General features: G+C 36.4%; 2 protein-coding genes across 4 annotated transcripts in view; one reads left to right on the forward strand and one right to left on the reverse strand.

Annotated features, from left to right (window-relative positions):
* The window catches only part of cmss1 (cms1 ribosomal small subunit homolog), a 132,235-nt gene that overhangs the window by 98,384 nt on the left and 17,783 nt on the right, over nucleotides 1-16,068 (reverse strand). The gene's annotated exons all lie outside the window — the stretch shown is intronic.
* The window catches only part of filip1l (filamin A interacting protein 1-like), a 109,682-nt gene that overhangs the window by 78,270 nt on the left and 15,344 nt on the right, over nucleotides 1-16,068 (forward strand). The window lies entirely within an intron of this gene.

The raw sequence follows: 16,068 nt of genomic DNA on the forward strand, positions 1-16,068 counted from the left end.
CTGTTTCCCCCTGCATATTCATAATAAATACTCAGACATTAAGGCTCCCTCAGTTGAGAAAGAATAAACTATGCAACCCTTTTCCATCTAGCCATCCATAAATCACACAAACCTCAATGAGAGAGAAGCAAAACCCCGGCTTTGCAGTCCAGCTCAACTTAGCTTCTGTGTTAGAAGGAAAACGGAGAAATCCCAGATGGGAGTGATGATAATCTTATCGTCGTCTTTGCACATCGTGGCAAGATCACCAAATCGTGTTTGCACGCCACTTTTCAGCTGAGAAGAAATTCATAAGAATTACAATTACAGCATCACTTCACAAAAGCAAACTACACAGTTCAATATGTGCCTCATATTTTCAAGTTTTATCAAACCGATGTACTGATGCACTCAGTCATACAAACTTCTGCGAAACTACACTACTGTTAAAATGCCTAAATGTTTAGCTGCAAGTGAAAGTGAGAGAGCGTATTGTTCCATTTGCAATAGCATCTCCGGGTGTTAACAAACTATGAGGATACCACAGAACTAACCTGGAGAAGCTTATCTAGAGCCTTCAGAAGGGCCAGAACAAGAGGAAAGTAAAATACAAAATACACTTTTGAATTTTCGGGAACAAATTTTAAGCAAACAAAAGAAAGAGAATTATAAACGGCTTTGAACATTATTATAATGTAATATATTGCTTTGAGGCTGCTCTAAGCAGTCAATCAGTCAAAGTTGAGCAAAAGAGATCCAAACATTCACCCGATTCACATTATTTTGTATATAGTTTCTTTATCTTATTGCAAAAAAAGTGACAGCATTTGTACAGACAGGCACACCTAGTTCATATTTTGTACACAGATGTATGCTAGAGCATAAGCAGACAAGGAAAAATAATCCATACCAGTCGAAAGCCACATTTGCACTTTCCCAGCTAAGTCTCTGTGATCTTTACATTTCTTCAGGTTAAAACAAATCACAAAGAATGTTCCCTCCATTCCCCTTCAAGCCCATTCTCAATACATTACATCTGATATTGAACATGTGGTAGCACTTATTCCAAAGTATAAGTTTAAAATCAATTTAGTTAAAAGTTTATCCAGGGCTGTAGTTTAGGTTTGCTGTCAAAAACATACCAGCACCTTGTTTCCAAAGCTTTAAAAAATGGGAGATATGATTTCATGCATAGCACAGAGAAGGGTCAGTGATACAGTACATACAGAACTGTAAGATTTATACAGTAGATACTGAAGTGAAGCTTTCTCACACTACAATGTATCCCACAAGCCTGGGCACTGAGTTCAAGGGCATAGTATACCTTACAGCCATCACTGATGTAATTCAGACGGCTTATAACTGTACAACAATACACACTATACCTACTGTACAGAAACAGACCCATCAGTGAAGTGCAGCCCCCACTTGGGAGACATGTAGCAGCCTTCTTGAGCAGCAAATCATATGGAGAAGTGAGTAACTGCATCACTAATTGAATTAAGTGAGAGTTTTAGGAAGGTTAAGGCCATATTCGATTTTACACTTGGATTGGAGTTAACACCACCTCGAATTTAACACACATTGTGAAATCTGGTCTATCAACATCTGGACCAAGCAGAGACCTTTGTAAGGATTTAATTTGTTGACTTCTCCTCCGCTTTCAATACAATACAACCACTGTTGCTTGCACAAAAAAGGTACTTCAATCTGAATGGTAACTTGATCAGGTGGGTGCTAGACTTCCTAACTAACAGGTCTCAATAGGTCAAATTGGGGAAGTGCTTATCTGACATTCGCTACACTTCAATTGGATCACCACAGGGCTGTCTCTTGTCCCCTCTGCTGTACATTTTGTACACTAATGATTGCATAAGCAAACACACAGACAGACAGATAAAAAAGTGACAGGGGATCTTCAATAACCCAGCAGTTAGGACCTCAGTTTACCGTCTCATCAGAAGAATGACACCTTTGACAGTAGCACAGTGTTTCCCTGGTCACTATATTAGCGCGTTGGTTTTGAAACTCTGGTCCAGGTGCTCGAACACCCCCTGCTGGTCTAACAACAGCAACAACAGTAGTCTCAGTAGCAACCTGGTTTTCTCTGGAGATCTCCTACCCCAGTACTGACAAGGCACATATTTGCTGCATCAGGCTGCTGCATAGTAATTCTGTTCCAATGTGCTACTAAATACATGGGGAAACTGCCTGGGTTTGAGCACTCTCCGAAGGGCAACAGTACTGTGGACTGAGAAGAGATGGGCTGTCTATATGCAAATGGTGAGTCTAAAACAAGCTACCCAGTCATGTTATGGAAGGTGATGATACCTCTGTTATCTGCAAGACTGGCCTCGATGGGATCCTCAGCAACCAAACAAGTGCTTGAGATGACTTTTCATCACCTGGCTGAAAATTGGTTCTAAATTTACCCAAGAGCATTTAGCAAGGAAATTACTCAAAGGGGAACTGCAGTCCCAATTTCTCAGACCAGTTAATAAATCTTGGTAACAAAATAAATTCTTTGACGGCATAGAAAAAAAATGACAAATTTCGAATTAAGTACAAAATTGTGAACCTCGTGAAAGTACTGTAAGACATCATGTTGTCGCAAACCCCTGGTATCGCCACAGGCGAGAGCGGGATTATCCATGAATTGTGACATGAAGTGGCCCTTCCTGCTCACCAGTCACAGTGATGACTATGTAATGTGATGTAGGAGCGAATAAGTACAGGTTGCACAGCAGACATTTCAGCACAGAAATGTTCCAACGTGATCTGCAAGTTAACAAGTAGTTTTTGGTCAGTAAAACCCTCTCAAAGTCGAGAGAAATATTTTTATTGGATTAAAAGAGATGTATTCAAAAAGCCTGCTTGTTTACAATGTAAAAGGGCCGCTACACATTACTGGACGTTTTGTTGCCTCGTTCTGAATAGCAGAATATGGCAAAGTGCATACCTGGAAATGTTGGCTATTTTGTGATGTAAATTGGAGGTTTTACAAGTTACTGTATACATTTACTTTTACTGTGGATTGAAATGCACAATATGCTGATTTTTTCTAACCCCAGAATATAAAAATAGCAGTTCCTTTTTAACTTTGAGATGGTAACTATGTTTTAACCAAACCTAAAACAAGTTAGCATTACTCATATGTGGGATTTTATCATTTTACTGCTCTCAGCAGAACATCTGACTATAGAACATTTTTTATGTTAAGTTTGTTCTGAAAAGACATTTCACTTAGTTGCATCATACAGTTGTTCCTAGTTTTAGAGTCACTGCATCATGGATTGTGTTTAGATTAATAATACTTTTGAAGCAAAAATGGTTTCATAGTTGTTTTTTTCTAACTTAAATAATGCACTGACTTTTAATCTTTACTTTTATTGGCAGGAAATTATAGAGTGGATCTGTCATTTTCCTCAGATTATTTACAGTTAAATTTAAATGTAACTTTAAATGGGTCTGATGAAGGCCATTTTGCAATTTATTGTTAGGAGTTGATCTTCTTCATTATTTCCCTTTATCAAATGAAGAGGAAAAAGGTACTTTTGTTGTAACTTTTAAAGAGTTTCCCTCTCCCTCATCCTTTACATTTAACATTCTCATAAATTCCTGAAGGGAAAACAATTTTATTCATCACTATTGTGTGTGACCATTTAACACATTTGCAACATAAACTGAGGAATCTCTTTTAACTTACTACGTTCCTGTCATATAATATAAATATTATCATATAATCATATATATGTCATATAATAAATATAAGAAATATGTAAGACATAAAACATTGTCTCAGAAGTGCTTAATGCTTAATGATCGCAAATTTTTTTTTATGTTGCGCACTTCATTTGGCTTTAAATTTTAAAGTTTTGCATTTAAACAACTACGGTGTTCATCTATAATAAAGACAATAATATATGTGAATTGGAAAATGATAGGTTTAAATTACATACGTTATAGATACAAATATGAATTACACTGCCGATGAAAGAATAAAGAAGTATACCACCTTATCCAGGTGACATTAATATTGTAAAAGAACTTGACCTTTCTCAATGCAATCTTGAGAAAATTATGAGAAGAAATTTCATTGTTAAGATGGCAATAATACAAATTCTTGGTCAAGTACCTTACTTTAATTAGGGCAGGCATTGTGAAATTTCCAAAAGTGCTTTACGGAATAAAATTGGTTAGGAGAGCTGGTTAAAACCCTAATAAGGCTTTTACTTGCACTATTTTTGTAACCATTGTGAACACCTCGTACTTCATCTGGCCAACCCATCATCAAGTCTCTGGCATTGCTGGATAATGACCTCATCTAGAAATAAAGACCGATCCCCTGTAGACACACACACGCCCCTCTTTGAGAACCAAAAAGAAATCATACAGATTAGCAATGTCCCCAGGCAAGCCTTTCACTAAACAGTTTCCTCAGTGTCGTACAACAATACAGCAACAGGCTCTCCAGCTTAACTCACAAGCACGACACGCACTCCTCTCATCTATAGCTTAAAGCACACAGCTCTGGCACATTCCAGGAATTTATTTTTAAGTTCAGTCAACTAATAACTCTCAGCTATTGATAACAAGAAGGAACTGTTGTTACCCTAGGCTTCCGTGCATTCCTCCTGCCCAAGAAGCCAAACAGACAAAATGAGTTATTTCTCAGAAAGTTTTAATGTCAAAATCCGTGCCAAAATAGTTATGTGCCTTTTTCCTTTTTTTTTTAAGTTCTTGTTTTAGGAGACAGCGCAACCAGCCAGGTCAGACACACACACCCCCCTACTTTCTCTCACACACAGGCTAGAGGCTGTACAACAAAGTTCCATATAAGGCAATGATGATGATGTAATGCTCCATAGGCTCAGGGCATGCAAAGAGCCCATCTCTTATTGTTTGGTTTCCCTGCTGGAATGTCCACATTTCGGATGCCTGGAGAGCCGACTCTCACATTGCATGAATGAGCTGAATCCATGAAACAGTCCTGTCGCGTGATACAGGTAGGCAGAAAAGACAACTTGTTTTGGGAGAATTATACTGTGTGTTTTATTTAGGAGGGTTTGTATTGTGTGTGTGTACACTTGAAGATGAAAACTTACTCAGGCTGAGTAATACTTAGAGCAACAGTTCTATATTATATTTTGTTTTACCATTAAGCACGAGACAAATTGAAGTAAAGCAATAATTAAATAGCAAAACCACACTAGGCTATTTTTCTGTATGCAATATATTTTTTAATTAAATGCTTTACTGATTTCTTTATGCGAACCAAAGGATTAATTAATATTTTTAAAAGGACCTCTAGGAAATTTTAACTACCACAGCATTGTTTGCCCTTTAATAGCTACAACACAAATACAAACTGCATAACAATTCAGTGTCGAGTACTTTTTCAACATTACTTTAGCAATTGTTATAATAAGTCTAATTTGTGATTCAAATATTAAGACCTAACGGCATACCTAGAGCATTTACAAAAAGTATGTGTACTAGAAACAAGTCCTTTGCATAACGCTGACTTTCTGTTCAAGCCAGGTTATAACAATTCCAAGTAATTCCTCATGTTTTGGACTTGATTTATAGAAAATATAAATACTTTCAATAGTTAAAAAAATTAGGGCTCAAGGGTTTTATTTTCCATCCTCTAACACAAGCAGACGTCTTTTATTAAGCCATTCCATTGCCGAATTGGCAACACAAACTCACAAAATGGTTATTTTGGACCATTTAACCAAAGACTGGACAAAGCAAAGCATGCATTTTTCATTTAAAATGTACTGAATAAAAATCCTTGACCTATTCTAAGTGTAAAACACTGGGGTGTATTAGCAGACAGGAAAATAAATCTCACAGGACTATCAAAAATTAAGCAGCTTTACATTTCTGGAGACTAAAGAAAAGATTCTTTGTGTGGCATATGATGAACAGAGCTGCATTTTTTATCATACTGTAGTGCTTGTTTCCAACTAAAACAGATCACCTGTAAAAGTCTTATTTCTGTGGAGGATTTGAAGGGAACTCTCTCAGATATATAGTTGCAGGCTAGAAGTTCCTTCCACTTTCTTTTTAAAGCTACAATTGTGAATTAAGGATGGGATGCACTGTTAAGCCCTGGGTTCTGTTTTTGTCAAACTTTCTTTCAAGATCAAGGAACACTAATGAGCTCTTCAGCACTTTCGAGGTTGTCTTCACCATATCAGATCTGCGCAACAAAGTTATGATGAAATAGTTGAAAGATCGATCAACTGTACCGTACTGTACTTAATATGGCTAGAAATACAAAAGTTATTCATATAAAATTATTTTACTTTAAAACAGAATGTCCCTAATTGTTTTCCATACAAACCATATGAATTAAATGTCGATACTATAGCTTGATTCTGTATTTCAAACTTTCCAAACAAATGGCTATTGTAAATCAGCTCAGCAAAAATGATGAAGGCACAAACTAGAAATCTCACACAAGGGTCCCTGTGAGCATCATCAAATTAAACATTACCTCTGGCTTGTTTCTACAGTTCTAAAGTGGGACAGGTTTACATTTTACTCTGCTGATCTGAAAAAACACCTTTGCCCCTCACTTGATTTCTGCCCTTGGAGGGCCTTTGATGATGTACCCATAAAACAGTGATGGAAACTGTAGTCACGGTCAGCCATCAGCTCTACCATTATCCAAAAGCCTTTATAAAAATGCAAAACTATTTCACAAATTACTGGTTACCAGACAAAGGCTGCTTTCACAAATCCATCATAAAATTTCAGTAGTACTTGTAATGTTCTACAGATTTGACAATTTAAGGTATTTTTATAGTATAAGATCAATGCACTCAGTTTTCAATGGGAATGTTTTACATCAATCTGGAATTCTCTTATTAAACATTTCTTATCGATCTTGGTAGAGATCAATATCTAATCAGTCTAGATATAGCCATGCTTCTAATCCCTTAGATAAAGCATTTCGTGTTGTTGCTTCTTCCTTTAATTTCAAGCAGGTTCTTACCTAATGCATTGCCTTCTCCTGCTGTTAAAAAAAACAGACGGACAAACAGGAACATCTGGGCTACATCTGGCAGCCCATATGGTTTTGTCTAGTTTGCGCTACCGTAAAATAAACTATATATTAAGATATGAGCTAAGCACCACCAGCTCTAGTGCCCAAGTCATTTTACTGGACGTCTTTATATCTGTACTGCATTCAGCTACCAAATGAAACGGATTTGCACTCCACTGCAAGCTGTAAGTCTCGTTACGATCCAACTTTTTACATTTTTACATTTTACATTAAAAAAAATACGATGTCAGTACAGGTACAATGTAAGAATACAACATATGGGCAGATAACACAGTAATGAAAATAGCAGGTAATGGTATATGGGGAAAAAACAACCATTTAAACAGTCTACTATGAGACATCTGACATCTAGACGCCAAATACTTCTATATTTGAGCATTGCTGGCTTACGACAGCAAATCATTTAAGCCCTGCAGTGAACTTCCAGGTAACTCTAACGACCTGGTTGGCCTGAATGGAAAACTCCTTTCCTTAGTAAAGGTCCTTATATTCCCAAGTACTTTTCGCTTGGCTTCTCAGGAACAGATCCATATACTTTCAATGAACACTAAAGTCCTCGATGAAAGTTTTAGTTAGACAGTTATGTCTTTGCCTCCCTCTCAATAATGCCAAACTCTTTTGCAGTTTTGCTCTGTCATCACTTCCACGAACTTTAGGTCAAAGGCTGTCAGATTCAATATTATCCAGAACAAACTCAGGGGGCTAGTCCATTCACACATTTACGTACTTTGGGTTCAAACTAAAAAAAAAGTATTAGTAGCTGTTCATAAATAAAATAAGAACTTATGACACTTTTTTCCTACTCTTTAAAAGTTTTGGCTATTATAAAGCAATGTGATATAAATCAGCAATATAATACCAAACCATCATAAAGGAAAGAAACTATGATAACTAATGCAATGTGGCCTTAACTTCTATCATAATCTTACATCACAGAAACAGCTCTGTGTAAACGTTTTCAGGGTGTTTTTCAGTCATTTTTGCATTATTTGCATTTGCAGTTCTGTGAGGTCTTTTCTCTGGGAAATGGCTATATGATTTCATGGTTTTAAAATGAACAACAATAGAACCATTAGAATCAACACAGATAACTTCATCTTGTGGGATTTCACATGCCCTTGTGAAAACCATTAATTACACAAATATTTCAAATTAAGCAACTTGTTATAATACTCCTTATTGCAGTCAGAACTAGACATGCCACCTAGACATTCTTGGACATTGCAGGTTGATATTTGCTTGAGGTCACAAACTATTAGAAACCCAAACTTCTAACTACACCTCGTACTTTAAATATTTTTATATTCTCCATGTCTTGTGATACACGAAGTCAGTACAGCAGGTACTGTATTCATTTTTTGTTATTCAGTCTCAAATTTAGCAGGACGATTGGTATCCTGTTAAAATACCCTACAAAAGGATGATAAACTCATGTAAAATAAATATACTATCTTAAATAAGGTTTAAGGATTTGCTTTAGAATTCTAAGCCAAAGACATTAATAAGAATTACAACATGTTTTATGAAGTACCGATCAATTGGCTACTTTTAAAAAGCACATTGTAAAAGAACTTCTCTATAAACAATGACATAGGCCTACTACAGTAAATGCTTGCCAAAGTCTCAATGTCCAAATTAAATGCTTCCTGTGTTTGTAGGAACTGTGGAAGAAATGCAAACATATTAAAGAAAAAAATGTGGGAGATTTACTGAATGCCTAAGGGATACCTGAATAATATATTTACGTGTATCTCAGTGTATTAGTACAGTGTATTAATAGCATGAAAAATTATGGCACGTGTCACAACTGCTTCACTGTTTTAGCTCATGATTGCACTGCAGGGAATGGAGTACCTGGTGTATTTCTGTAAATGAGGTTTTGTCTGTTGACCTTCCAAACAAAGCAGCAGAAGATAATGTGCAAACATTGGGCAGTACTCCCATACAGTTAAAACCACAAACTAAGAACTAAGAACTAAGTTCTTGGTATTAATGCTCCTGAGCTCAGACAAGCCACGTCTCTTATATCTTCGATGCCTCACCTCCAAAAAGCAAACAGAAAATATGTGGTGCTCGGTTAGTCCAGAATTAAATGTAAAAGGCAATACACTTTTGCTTAATTATCCCTTTGATGTAGTTATTTAAAATGTTACAGATTTTTTTTTAGTTGTTTTTTCTCAAATCCAGCAGATATTATTTGCTCTAATTGTCCCAAAAAGCCTTATTAAAACAAGATTCAGCAGCAAATGCAAAAACCAAATAACGTTAAACAGTAGAGTACTTAGATCTTACAACTATATATTCATTAACCTATTCATTTTTTCATAGCCAGGATTTTAAAAAAAAATCACAAACAGAAGTGACTGCTGTTTCTACCCATTTACATCCAGGTATGGATTTGTCTATTGTTATTCAGCCTGCCTCTCCACTGGACTGCTGTGTTATCCTGGAAAACAACAGACACCTGCGGTACCTGTACAGTGACCACTTGTTATTAGACCTGCTGCTCTTTACACACTGCAAACAGGAACAGACAGCAGGAGTTAAGCACCAATTTTAAACTTGACATGGCTCCCACCTATACTTGCCTGGCCTGAAACTCAAGTCTCTGTATGGGTATGAGTAGAATGACCTACACATGCTTTATTCAGGGCAATGCTGTTCATGCCTGTGGTATTTCCATGTAACTAGTGAGGAAAGTACCCAGCTTGCGCAAGTGGAACTGGCTGGAGTCAAACAGGATATCTGTATGGCTACAGAGCTTATGATGTACTTTTTTTAAAAGATGCTCACACCTGAAGAAGACTCCACAGCCAAAACATTGCGTTTCTTTTCTTTACCTTCCAGCATGGAATGAACCTGTATCTGTATCCTTGTGTGGAATACAAGCCATCTTTCTGCACCTCTTGCATACAAATCATACTTCTAAGTCAACAGGCACAAGCTTCCACACACTTGAAAACAATGTGCTACTTTAAAACAAGCTGCAGGTCTCCATAAAAAAATCGAAATCACGGCAATACAGTGAATCTGCCACTTAATGTAATGGGACAAATGTTGGGAAGTTTATATTAAATCCCCTCCCAAGACTCCTTTTACGCAAATCACCAGCTTCATATATTTAAGCCCATTCTGTATGAATTACACAGTGCACAAATGGTAACCGCCCTGATTTTCTGACATAATAGACCCTTCTTAAGTATATATGGAAATTGTGGGTGTGGAGAACGGGTCTGTTTATTTAGCCAGTCTATAATTGCAGCTGGAACAAGGGGAATTCCTTTAAATATAATCGGGGGGAGGGAAGATGGAACCCTTAATTAGCGGATCATTTCATGCCAATGCGACATCTGTAGAATAAACTGCATTTACACAATTACAAGTTATAACAGCTCTTCCAGCACAGCCAGCTGCAATCCCTGTAGACAGGAGATAACAACTCTTCTTCCCAGCCAGCACAATCCAGGCTTGTAGGTCACTACAAACAAAATAAGTCTAGAACACAACTCCAGTCTTCCTTGGTTTTAATGCATGCCAAGGTGAACCACTGTTCCGAATGGCATTTCTTTCTTGTTTGGTTTCTTGAGCAGTGTGCATCTGTGGAAAAGGCCTGACTATTAAAACTGGGTGAGACCATCCAATTATTAGCAGTGAAAATACCTAAAAAAAAAGAGTTTTAAGACAGATGCATTAGTTCTCCTTGTTTCTCAGCATGAAGATAGTGAGGGCTTTAGTTAGACATATACACCTTATTCAGAAACAGGATTAGCCAACTATTTAACTCATCAGGAAAGCTGACAAGTTACAGCTACACAAATGTTTAAAATCTACACTGACCAAAACAATTTAACATATTTTACCTAGACAATGCCAAGAAAAAAAAATCATCCTATGCAAGTCTGTTACTACTTAATGGAGACAAATATCTAAGCACTTCCTGAACATACTAGAATAAGAAACGGCAATAATTTCACTTGGCAAGTGCAGATACAATACTTTGCATTCCTTCTGATTATATTTTTGCAAATTAAGTTAAACATTTTCAGGTAAAATAAGGTTCCTTAGACATAACACATCAGTAATGAGAATAATGAGGTTATCAATTACAGCAGGATTTCTGTTTTCCATATGCAATACAAAGCATAGTTGCTAATCAGGACAAAACCACTATCATGTTTTGAGCAGAATAATCACAGCCTTGATTTTGATCTAAAGTTAGCAATAAAAACCCAATTAAATTAATTTAACAAAATACGTTTAGTTCAGCAATGAAAAAACAGTCTGTACAAATAAAAGACATAAGTAAAAAAAGGAAAAATACTACAAATATTATTAGTTGAATACCCGGTCATTTTGTCTTGATTTTGTTGGTAGTTATTTGCAGGAATACTCAAGGAGGGGAGCAGTGAAGATAAATCAGTTTACCATATTAGCTCATATTAAGAAAACACTCAACAGAACCCAGCTTCAGTGCACTGTTCTAATTAGTCTTTTTCATACAGAGCCATGGGAAACACATTATTGGCCACAGTGTCAAAATATTAGAACCAAGCACAGCACAGGGCAGAGCTGCAGGGACTGAAGAAATGGAGTATTCCTAGAAGGAAAGCCCACTAAAACAAGGCTAGAGGAAACCATGTCTCCCTTCACATCAAACAGCACACAGCTGTTTCAATGAGTGCTCTCAATGTGCACTGAGAGAATGATGCAGGTCTTCTCTCCTTTAATTAAAAAACAATGTACTTACATGATTATGAACATGTCCACAGAAAAGTACAAACTTACTGGGCTCACCTCACAAAAGGACCCTTTTAGAGAACAATCACATTATAAAATGCAAAAAACATACCCAAAAAACAAGTTAAAGTTAATACTTTAATGCAATGATTTATTTCTTATTTTTTTAAATTTGATTTAACATACGTTAACGTACGTTAGATTATCTCAGAAATTATTGCCACCTACATCGTTTCACAAAACCATTTGTCATATGCCAAGTGGCCAAGACAAAGCTATTTTTCTTCTGCATTCTGCATCACATAAAACTGCATGTACTGTGGAAGACAGATCCCTGTCTTAATTTTGGCAGTGTTTAGGTATGGTATCTCAAAGATTTTGTGTTTAAAATACTATGCTGGAATTTATTTCATGTGTGGTGGGCAGTCAGGTGTGTACCAGACATCAGACGTTTTTGTTCACTGTAACAAGTGAATTCCTAAAGGATGTGACATTAAAGGTTTGCAACATTTTCCTTCCGGACTTACAGTATACCAATACAACTCATTTGCATAACAATTAATACTACAAGTTTAGGATTTACTTTTGAAAAATGGTGTGCAGGCCCGTATCAAGACAAATTCCTAGTACAGTAACAGAGGATTAAGAATTTGTCATTTAATTTTACTTTTATGCAAAAAACAACTTTCCATGGTATTTGATTAATAATAACGGTTTGTATGCACTAATATAAGTTGTATTTTGAAAGATATGTGTACACAATTCACCAATATAACTAAATTATAACAGGTAATTTTTAGAACTGTGACAGATCTAAACTTCAGCTTCAATAAAAATCTTTTTTTCAAAATTCACAAGTAGATTTAGCAACAAGACATGTATTGCTTATACTTTAACCAGACAAAATATGTAATTTCCCTATTCTCTGTATTGAGCATCAAGACATTTACCAACAATGCTTGCTAACTTATAACTAACACAGCCATAATTCAACCACTTGAGTACAACTCTTACCATGTAATTATATGTTTATGATTTACTAAGATTTTACAATGGTCAGAAAACAAGTGCTTCTTCCATGACATCATACAGCATTGCAAACTGGAAAGCTTTAAGATGACTTCAACACTGCTTACCAGGCAGTGTGGACATGCACAGTGGCTCATTCGATGCTTGTACAAGCAAAAATTCCCTCAAGACAGCAATAATGAAGGCTGCAACATGGAAGTATTCTGATGTCTATTTTAACAAAATTGGAGTAACTACAGAGGTTTATGGGTAATCAATGTGTTGTCCAAAAATACTGAACAACTAGCTTAACAGTGACATTACTTTGAAAGCCAAGATCAAAGATGTTTTAAATACAAGCAACAATACTCTTTCCACTATTTTACCAATAATAAAGAATGTAAGTACAGCTGCATTAATGTGGCAGGAAAAGAGTATGAACAGGATTTAAAGAAGATATCAAGATCCCAGAAACCAGTTTCCAAAAACTTAGGACTTTACAACAGTACAGAGCAATGGAACTAACTTCAAGATTTTTTAAAGAGTACCGAGCTCTCTCTGAGAGTTTAAATATGTAGGACTACCCAGTGTGACTTTTCAAATGTTAGGTCTGTCAGTGATCCATTTGTCTGTGATGTCCAAAATATCCTGGAAATGGGAATAATGCTCATTATTCCTAGATCTTAAGCTTGATCCATAATAAAGGTAAAAAACCATGATAACATGGGAATTTACAACCAAGAAAGAAATTCAAGCATGAATCTTTATGCATCTGCATGTAAATAAAAACGAAGATGTATAGTGAAAGTGGCAGGCCATGACTTGTAGGAAGGACATGGAAAATTCTACCCCACATATTTTACAAAGAGCAGGGTTATACATAAGAGCATGATGTGTATTTCATGTGGCTCACCACATAAACATAAGTCTCAGAAATCCAAAAACTGTCAGCTGCAGGGAGCTCTGGTGCATGGCAACAGTACTAAACAGCAGGATTATAAATAAGAGAAAACTAAAAAAAACAAGAAATTGAACTGGCTAACAGTACACATCCACTCAAATCTTTTTTTTTGTACTTTTAATCCCCGCTAAAAGCATAATGTGGTTCTCCACAAAGACACAGCCTGCCCTTGCCAAATCTGGTCAGCGGCAGATGAAGGAAAAGGAATTTCCGTGTCTGAGAAATGCAGCTTTTCACGGTAGCGACGCGCCAACCCCTCTGCTGTCAGGTGAAACCTCGCGAGCCGCAACACAAATCCCAATCCCGCTCTGCGCATGAATACCGTATCACTGCGAGGTTCGAGAGGGGAGCTGCCTGAGACATCCGTTCCTCAGAGCTAGAGTAGAAAGAACGAGCAAGAAGACAACAGATCCGGCGGTGTCACACAACTGAAGGAAGCTGCGATGCGGGAAGAGTTGTGCGTTTACTCTTTTGTAACAACAAGGCTGTCACAGCTCATGGACTTTCTGGCAGTCGGAAAGAAGAAGTGTGCAAGAAGCATGCAAAACACGGGGTCCACTGGTGTGGCCCATGGCCCTGGTGAGGAATAAGATCACAGTATTCAAATCAAGATCTCATGGAAACTGCAACAAGTCAAATTACATATATATGTTAAGCATAGTACTAAAAATATACAGTTTCATTAAATATGAATTACCCCCGATTATTGCCTAACTTGAAAATATCTACATTGTTAAAGTGCTACAAGATCAAGTCAGTAATTTCATCATCAAGCATTCTCAGTTGGTAAAATACCATCCTTTTGTATCCTTACCAACATTTTTCTTCATTTACCTCAAGGGCCTTAAGAACCAAATTTAACTACATACTAAAAAACTCTCAATCAGTAGACTGTGCTCCACAGCAATCGCCAAAACCAATATTTCTTGCACAGGTGAATTTAAACTGGGTGAACGCCTTAGTAATGCCGTCATGTTTTTTGCCTAACAAAGAGAGTAAAATAGAACATCTACACCCACATTTTTTCTTCCTAAACAAGATAACTGTATCTTACCGGATGTCAAAATCACTCTTTAACTTGGAGGATGAGTAAAGCCCAGCTGCTACATCACATTTCCAAAGCTGACGAACATGTTGGTCATAAACAGTTGAGTCATATTCCGGCACTTCTGTTACTAGTCAGTTCAAAAACTCCGTTCATTCTTCCTTCTCTTTACACGGTCCAGAACTATCGTTTTACAGCCCATACTTGAAAATGATAACTACATTTTGAGTCTGCAGATACTGTAAATAAATACATTACTTTCAGGGCTAAACATTTAAGACTTGCTCTGTTGCGTGTAGACTAAATTTATTCTTTTTTACTCAACAAATAAGACTTTTTTCAGTAGAGTTTTGGATGAGTTCTCTCTTGATTTTTCTTAACTTGAAAGTTATGAAGTCAGTACCACAAGTCAACCCAATACCTTAACCGAAAGAAAAAACAAAGAGGACTTCAGTCATGTCTGAAAACAGAAAGGGGTAAAAGATAAAAGGGAAGCACTTTCAACAAATAGCAAAAGAATATGTTATGCATAATGTCTAATAAAGAATGATATAAGATTAATATATTTACACTCATAATTTATTCCTATATATGTAAGAATATGGAAATATAGAAAGTTAATACTCAGTTTCTCTAACAGCTTGATAAAAATCTTCTACATCTGGTTGTACATGAAGACAGCGACATGAAGAACTAAACCAAAGTCTTCTTATTAAGTTGCTGCAAGGAGGAAATACTAGGATGAAAAATGTTATTGGCAAAACATAAAACAACAGAACTAAAATCAAATAAGTCTAAATAATAGTGCAACTTTCTGAAATTAAAATATTAATAACACAGCAAAATTGTTTGGAAGAGGATGAATATCAAGTTAAATGTAGGACACATTGCCTGTGGTCTTCCAGAGCATTATCCTGACCAAGATGATAACCAGGCAGGATCTTTATTTCGCTTGAGAAATCCTAGCTTGATGGGGTTTTATTCTGAACAGTTTATAAAACATGAACTTGAAAAAGATTTTATTGTGTTCCTGTTTGTGTAAATCTGAATTGCCTGATTGTCTTTCCCTATCACAGAGCAAAGCCAGATTTAACCCTGAACTGCCTCTTGACATGGTTACACTTTTTCTAAGCAGAAACCGTCTACTAAATATTTTCATAAGATGGCAAATTGTCCAAATTTAAACACGCAAGTATAAATGCCACCACAAAAAAATAAATAAAATTAAAGCATGAGTGCAATACTGTGGTAATGTTGACA

Source organism: Atractosteus spatula, chromosome 4, assembly GCF_055471065.1.
Source record: "Atractosteus spatula isolate fAtrSpa1 chromosome 4, fAtrSpa1.hap1, whole genome shotgun sequence".
In the NCBI taxonomy this organism is placed as follows: Eukaryota; Metazoa; Chordata; class Actinopteri; order Semionotiformes; family Lepisosteidae; genus Atractosteus; species Atractosteus spatula.